This window comes from Chrysochloris asiatica, unplaced genomic scaffold (assembly GCF_000296735.1).
Source record: "Chrysochloris asiatica unplaced genomic scaffold, ChrAsi1.0 scaffold00064, whole genome shotgun sequence".
NCBI lineage: Eukaryota > Metazoa > Chordata > Mammalia > Afrosoricida > Chrysochloridae > Chrysochloris > Chrysochloris asiatica.
In genome coordinates this window covers 7,729,254-7,737,662 of record NW_006408582.1, presented here as the reverse complement: position 1 = coordinate 7,737,662, position 8,409 = coordinate 7,729,254, and the positions used below count along the sequence as shown (strand labels likewise).

The following is an 8,409-nucleotide window of genomic DNA, read 5'->3' as shown; positions in this document are numbered from 1 at the left end:
GCCTTGGGCTGCCCAAAGCACCAACATATCTGTGTTGGAAGAAGTACAGCCAGAGTGCTCCTTGGAGGCCAGGATGGCCAGACTTCGTCTCTCATACTTCGGACATATTGTCAGGAGGGACCAGTCACTGGAGAGGGATATCAAGTTTGGTAAGTTGGAGGGTCAGAGAAAAAGAGGAAGACCCCCAGGGAGATGGATAGGCCAAGTGGCAGCATCAATGGGCTCAAGTGAGGCAACGATTGTGAGGTTGGCCCAGGACTGGGCAGTGTTTCCTTCTGCTGTACATAGGGTCGCTATGAGTCGGTGCTAACTCGATGGCAACTAACAACAAGAAGATATAATAGGGTCCTTGTGTGGTGCTATAGGATAAGCACTGGACTGTTAACCACAAGGTCGGTGGTTCAAGTCATGACCCACTCCTGGGAAACCTTATACAGGGTCGTTATGAGTCAGAAATGACTCTCCAGCACTTACTAACAACAAGAAGATGTAATGGTAAGGAGTCTTATTGGCACAATGGTTAAGTGCTGTAATGCTAATCAAAAGCTCAGCAGTTCAAACACACTAGCTGCTCCACTGGAGAAAAATGTGGCAGTTTGTTTCTGTAAAGATTGCAGTTAAGTGCCATCGAGTTAGTTCTGATTCATAGTGACCCTGTATAGGATTTCCAAGGAGTGGATGGTGCATTTGAACGTCCTACCTTATTATTGGAGTCCTGGTGTGGTGCTGTAGGATCAGCACTGGACTGCAAACCAAAAGGTCGGCAGTTCAAACCCACCAGCTGCTCCCTGGGAACCCTGTACAGGGTCTCTAAAAGTCGGAGTCAACTCTACAGCATTTAACAACATAACATCAAGTTCAATCACCTGTTATATTCCGTAAGGAGTCCTGGTGAGGTTGTGGTGTAGGATAAGCACCAGACTGCAATGTCTGTTTGAACCACAAGGCCGGTGGTTCAAATCCACAGCCACTTCTCAGAAACCCTGTACAAGGCCACTATGAGTTGGAACCTACTTGAGGGCTCTTAATAACAACAACACCTTATGATTAGCAGTCCAGTGTTTGTCCTACAGCGCTACACCAGGACTCTGTGAAGATTACAGCCTTGGAAACCCAATGATGTGGTTATACAATGTCTTACTGGGTCACTATGAGTTGGAATAGACTTATCAATGAGCTTTAAAAAACATAATGGTAAGCTTTAAGAGTTCAGTGTCATTTAAAAATCAGTAATAGGGATTATATTAATTTACAGTGTATGATTCAGTTTCATATGTAAATATCTGTGGAAGAACAAGGTGATTACAATATGTATGCGGTATCATCTGATTTTAAATGATTGCAGGGTTTCCCATTTTACTAAAATGGAAATCAGTATCTTCAATTTTAGTTGCATGTTAGTGTGATGAGTTCACAGCCACCTTCTTAATAATGCCTTGAGTGAACAGAAGTTCTTACTTTTTATGACATTTAAGTTACCAGCCTTCTTCTTTTATGGTTAGTGCTTTTGGTGTCCTACTTAAGGAATCTTTGCTTCTCCAAAGGTCCTTGGGGCTGACAGAATAGAAGGCTAAAGTTTTTCGTTAGTGTGTAATCTGTTTTTCTTGTTTGTTACACTGTTTCTATCCTAGGAATTGAAACATTTCATCAAAATGTGTGCTGTGGTTCTTTCTAAATTAATTTGGTGAGTGCTTTTGACATAAGTACTCAAATCTTTCTTCAGTTCAAAGAAATGTTCACCCATTATTCCTCTGACTTGTGGCACTGTAGGATAAAGTACTTACTGTATGGCAAGATCAGTTTGAATCACGAAGTCTAAGGTTGCAATTCAATAGCCACTCCTTGGAAGCTGAGTCAAAAGGGAGGGACTCAACGGCAGTTAACAACAATTGCTTCTCTGATCTCTTTCTGGAATTCTTATTATTTCTTTATTGATGCAATTTGGAGACGTCCTGATGTGGTGCTGTGGGTTAATGCGCTGGACTGTAAGAGTGGTTTGAACCACAATGTCTGCGGTTCAAGCTCACCAATCGCTCCTCAGAAACCCTATACAGGGTCATTTTAAAAGTTGATACCAACTAGAAGACATTTAACAACAACAATACCTGGTCCAAGCCATGGTATATTCAGTCACCTCATTTGCATGTGAAAGCTGGACATTGAATAAGGAAGACCAGAGAAGAATTGATGCATTTAAATTATGGTGTTGACAAGAATATTGAAAGTACCAGAAATACAGCTGGAATGCTCACTGGTAACAAGGATGGTGAGACTTGGTTTCACAGACTTTGGACATGTTATCAGGGGGGACCAGTCTCTGGAAATGTACATCATGCTTGGCAAAGTAGAGAGTCAGCAAAAAAGAGAAAGACCCCCCAGTGAGATGAATTGACACCTTGGCTGTAACAATGGGCTCAAACATGACAGTTATGAGAATGTGCAGGACCTGGCAGTGTTTTGTTTTGTTGGGCATATGGCTGCTATGAGCTAGAACCAACTCCATGGCACTTAAAAACAGCACACCTTAACTGTTGGCTTGTAATTTTTATCAAATGCTATATAATTTTACCCTTTATTCTTGGAAAAAGTTCATGTATCCTTTGAATTAATTGACTTATTTCTGTAATACCAAATTCACTGCTCACATTTATCGTATCACTAAAATTTGGAATTCATATTTTCCAAGCCAAGAATATTCTTATGCAAATTGTTTCATTTTGTGTGTGACAACCTACTCTTGCTTTTACAGACTCATTGTGTCTTAATTCACATTACTTTGCGTTGTAACTCTTTCATAGGGAAGCATTTCCTCTGATTTTAAAAAATGAGCCTCCTTTTAGTTGTGAAATCTTTCACTTTCCAGTGCTGCCATTTTTCTGCTTGTGCCTCCATTGCAGTGGATGTGAGACTAGCACTGAGAATGGAGGTGGTTTATGTGGGGCCTGACTCAAGTCTTTGAGATGTCAAGAAGAAATAAAGGGATCTTTAAAATCACTCCCTCCACTTTCTCTTTGCCAGATAAAGGAGGATTGAAAGATTGCTCATTCAGACTCCTCCAGCATCTCTTTGCCCTCGCTTCCTACCCCCACAGTTGTCCACTCCTTCCTGTCTTTAGTTGGCTCATTTAGGAACCAGCCTTGGCAGTGGTACACATCACACAGCTTGCCACCTGTGTTAGGGGTAAAGCCAGAGTGCTGTGGCTTCTAGAATCCATTCTGTGCCGCAGAGGCATTGGGGAGCTGGTGCCCCCAGCTCAGAATCAGCCTTCATCCCCGGCCCTGTGTACCAGGCAGGTGAGGGTCCATGGACCATACTCAGTCCCATGCCATTTCGTCCTAGGAAACTGTTGTACTCCCATGCTTAAATGATAAATTGGACAGCTCCTCTCTCAATTTAGTCTAGTGAACCACAAGGTCAGCAGTTCAAACCTCTACAGCCACTCCTCGGACACGCTATACAGGGTCACTATAGGTCGGAACCGACTCGATGGCACTTAACAACAACAACAAAGTCATTTGAGCTCGGGAATTGTGCTGCTGCAACGCTGAATAAAGTTCCTTGGAACTAGCAGAAAGGAAAAAAAAATGCAAATAAGAAGGAATTTGTTGTTAAGTGCTGTCCAATTGATTCCAAATCAAAGTGACTCTGTGTAGAGTTTCTGAGGAGCAACTGGTGAGTCTGAACCACGGATCTTGCAATTAGCAGGCCAATGCATAGTACGGTGCCACGCCATGAGTCCAGGGAGGGAAAGGAAACACAAATACAGATGTTAGCAATGGGCCAGACCCAGGCTTTGTCGAAAACACTTTTATGTATGTCTACATTAAACTGAATGAAGTAGGCAGAAACCTAACTTCTTGGTGTCTATGTCTAATCCAAGAAATAATCTAAGCAGCTATACTTTACATGTGTCACCTTCCAAAATGATCACAGAAGTATTTTAGAAAAGGATCTATGGTTATACTGGAAACTGGAGAGGGTATCATCTAACCCCAAGAAACTTAGATGAATTTCACTATAAGAGTTATTATTGTTAAGTGTTGTCGAATTGGTTCCTACTTACAGTGGCCCTACACAGGGTTTCCGAGGACTGACCTTGTGGTTAACAGTCCAGTGCTTATCTTAACAGCACGACACCAGGACTCCTTATATAAACCCTGTATAGGGTTTCCAAGGAGCGGCTGGTGAGCTTGAACCATCAACCTTGCAGTTCAAATGGCTTTGCAGTCTGGCACATTAAACCACAGCGCCACACCAAATGACTTAAGCTGTCCTTATGTTGTATTGTTCTAGGAGTCCTGGTGTGGCGCTGTGGGTTAATGGGCAGGACTGCTAAATTGGGTTGAACCGCAAGGTCAGCAATTCAAGTTCACCAGCCGCTCCTTGGAAACCCTATGCACGGTCGCCCTGGGTCAAAACTAACTCTACAGCACTTAACAACAACAACAGTAAGAAAGGGGCTAGGGAAAACTGAGGTCACTTTCAGTGACGGGGGACTCTGATGTGTCAGGAGACCAAACCCATGAGCTGCGCCTTGGAAACACTACACAGGGTTGCGTTGAGTCAGAACCAACTCAACGGCACTTAACAACAACAAGAGCAACAACGCAGTCCTGCTTCTCTTGTTTCCTGCTTTGACATTATGAAGGCTTTCTAAACTTTCTAGACTTCAGAAGTTTTCGTGGCAGCAGCACGTTGCCTGAAGGGTAAAGTTCAGTGCTTTTCATGGTCAGAACTAAACTCATCTGATACTTAGTTTCATCCCCAGGACTACCCCACCTTGGATTGCAGCCATTGCCTCCTGTGCCCTGCTGCTTCTTGTGTTTCTACCTAGGGAATGCTGTCGCTCTTATCTAGAGTGTTGGTTCTCATTCTGCCTGTCTACCCAATGTCTGCTTACCTTGCAGGCCCAACTCACGCAGCTGCTCTGAAACTTTTCTTGATTCCCACCCTAAGAGAATTAACCACTTCCTCCTTTATTCTATTGCTATGTAGGATAAGTACTGTTCGGTTTGAACCACAAGTTCAGTGTTCAGACTCACTAGCCATTCCTTGGAAACCCTATACAGGGTTGCTAAGAGTTGGAACTGACTTGATGGCAATTAGCAACAGCAACAGCAAAATGTCATATAAGCTTGTTCAGTTATGTGTGTGTGCAGATATTTATTAAACTATACTGTAATTTCTTACTGATTTATTTCTTACTTATATCCAATTCTGGATGGTCCTGAGGACAAGGACCATATATTGTTTACCTTGAGTTCTTTCATTTAGCACAGTACCGTCTGCATCAATCCACCTAAGAAATGTTTCTTTGAGTGAAAACATTTTCCCCCCTTGGTCCTTTGCCTTCTTTCCACTTTGCTCTTTTTATAATGATACCCCCTAGCCCCCAGTGTTTCTTCTTTTATCAATCCCCTGCTCCAGGCAAAAACAAACAAACAATCCTTTGACACCCACCCTACCCCCCAGGTATTGGTTCCGACTCATAGAGACCTGATAAAGGGTTTCCAAGGAGTGGCTAGTGGGTTTGAATAGCCGATCTTGTGGAATAAAATAATGTTTTTCCATTTTTATACATGACACATAGCACAATGCCTTGCACATATTGTTGTTGTTATGTGCTGTGGGTCGGTTCCAACTCATAGTGACCCTGTGTAGGGTTTCTGAGGAGCAGCTTGTGAACTTGAACCGCTGAGCTTGCTGTTCAAACTGACCTTGAGGTCAAGTGCTTATCCTATGGTGCCACACCAGGACTCCTTGCTCAATTAGTTGCTCAATCAAAGGTAACTGAATTGAATTGTGTTTTCTTTCTTAACAATGGATGACAATTGCTGACATGTATGTGGTATCTTTTAGAGATGATGGAAATGTTCTGAAATTGAATGTCATGATGTATGTACAATTCCATAAATCAGTGAACTGTACACTTAGCAGGTAAATTTGGTGGTATGTAAATTATGCCTTAATAAAACAAAAGGATGGCAAAGGCATTGCTGGTAGTGGAACACATTGGGCCAAGGCACAAATACTGTTTCTTTCCATAGGAACTTTCTTTGACTTTTTAGACTTTGACATTCTAAAGGAGTTTGTTGTTATTGCCCCTGTTAAATGCCATTAAGCTGGTTCCAGCTCATAGGGAGTCTGTATAGGGTTTTCGAGGCTTTAAATCTTCACGGGAAAAGAGAGGGTGAAGGGCCAGAGAGGTGGGCATTTGCGGGGTTTGTTTACAACCCAGAAGGGGAACTGTGCAGTAGAGGTGTGTGGGACCTGAGCATTTCAGATCTGATCGGAAAACCTGGTATACCACTGTGATGACTGCAAGGTTTATGTGTCTCTGGATTCTTCCTTCCAGGGCTTTCCACCACCTTTCACCAAGTCCTCTCCTCTTCTGTAGAATTCCATCACAAAGAATCAGTGGCTTTTAACACCCAGCAGGGAATATGCCACCAAGACAAGAATTGGGATCTGGGGGGGTGGGATGGGGGAGCGGGGGCAGGGAAAGACTGGCCAGGAACTCAGAGACTCAGCATTGGAACTGTTGATGGGCTGCCGCTGGTCTTGGAGCATTATGCTACTATGACTGGACAATGTCTAATGAAATTGGAGCTATTGAAAAGGCTATAATTTGGCCCCAGTATGTGAAAGATAAAATTCACTCTACTTATATGTACATAGCAGAAAGTATTGGTTTAACAGCTTTGTCTGCCTTGGCAGTGAATAGAACTCCTGCTCTCGTGAACTTCATGATGAGAAGCACTTGGGTGACTATTGGTGCAACCTTTGCAGCCATGATTGGAGCTGAAATGCTGGTACAATCAATATCCTATCACCAGAGTCCAGGCCCAAAGCATCTTGCTTGGTTGTTATATTCTGGTGTGATAAGGGGCAGAGGTGACTCATCTGATAATACTCGGGGCAGGGACTCCTCTCTTCAGAGCTGCCTGGTATACAGTCGGCATCAAGGGGGGTCTCTCCACCATGGCCATGTGTGCTCCCAGTGAGAAATTTCTGAACATGGGCACCCCTCTGGGAGTGGGCCTCGGTGTCGTCTTTGTGCCCTCACTGGGATCCACGTTTCTTCCATCAACCAGTGTGGCTGGGCCCACTCTGTACACAGTAGCAGTGTGTGGTGGCTTAGTTCTTTTCAGCGTGTTCCTTCTCTATGATACCCAGAAAGTAATCAAGCATGCAGAAATAGCACCAGTGCATGGAGCTCAAAAATATGATCCCATCAATTTGATGATAGGAGTCTACATGGATACATTGAATATATTTATGTAACTATGCTAGCAACTGGAAGTAACAGAAAGAAATGAAGTGACTCCATTTCTAGCTTCTCAAACACATCATATATCTTCATTGTTTACATAGTTTGTACAAGCAGCTTTCATTGAAGTTTAGAAGCTAAGAACATGCCAACATGTTTTAAATGTTCCAGTATAAATTGATGCTTTAGGTCTGCTTTTTCTTCTGGAGAATAAATTCCCTTCCAAATTTGCACACACATTTCCAATTCCATGCTTGAGTAATTGTAATAACTTTTAGTGAGTATGAAAACTCAGGTTTTATTATGAAATTTTAAGTATTTTATGTATTTTTAAATGTATTTAGTTACATAGAAATTATCAAACCTGTGTTTACCAGCATAGGCTTGGAATGCAGAATATTGTAAATATTAACTTAAATGACATAGACATTTGGTAATGGGACCAGAGTAAAGGATTATTTGCACTCTTTGAAATCCTAGGACTGAGCACTTGTGAGTCAGACAGAATCATCTGGTTGTTTGTAAGCCAAGGAGTGATCACTGTTAGTACATTCATCTGGTGCATTTAGCAGAAGCATTGAGCATCATAGACTCTAGTGATTCATTTTCCTTTCAAGTGTTCTTTTCACATGTAGATGTGGTCATGTTGAGCCTCATTGTTAGTATATTTTAGAATGTTAATCACATGGAGAATCCCCATTATGTGTGACTTTTACTTTTGAATCTTCTAGAACAAAGTATCCTTAAAATGATCCTCAGGAGAGCACAGGGTAAGGAATAGAAACAGGATTGCTTGGGTGCTGGGGAGGAGGGGCAAAATACAAACGAAGGGGGAGGAGAGTGTAAGAACAAGGGGGATGGGAGAACATTTAGGCAGTTTTGCATGGGCTAACTGGGATACAGGGGTTGAGGCATGATAAAAAAAATAAACAATTTTTGATATAGGAAACAAAGGTAAATTGCTACAATTTGATGAACACGAGTATTTGTCCCGTCAAGTCGATTCCGACCCATAGTGACCCTGTATAGGGTTTCCAAGGAGCAGCTGGTGAGCTTGAACCACTGACCTTGCAGTTCAAAAGACTTGCAGTCTGACGCATTAGCCCACAGCGCCACACAAGGACTCACGGAAATAGTAA

At 42.5% G+C, this 8,409-nt stretch overlaps 1 protein-coding gene and 1 pseudogene across 1 annotated transcript in view; both read left to right on the top strand.

The window, feature by feature from the left end:
* EPHX2 (epoxide hydrolase 2, cytoplasmic) overlaps positions 1–8,409 on the top strand; it is a 75,527-nt gene that overhangs the window by 1,160 nt on the left and 65,958 nt on the right. The window lies entirely within an intron of this gene.
* LOC102832249 lies at positions 6,315–7,319 on the top strand (annotated as a pseudogene).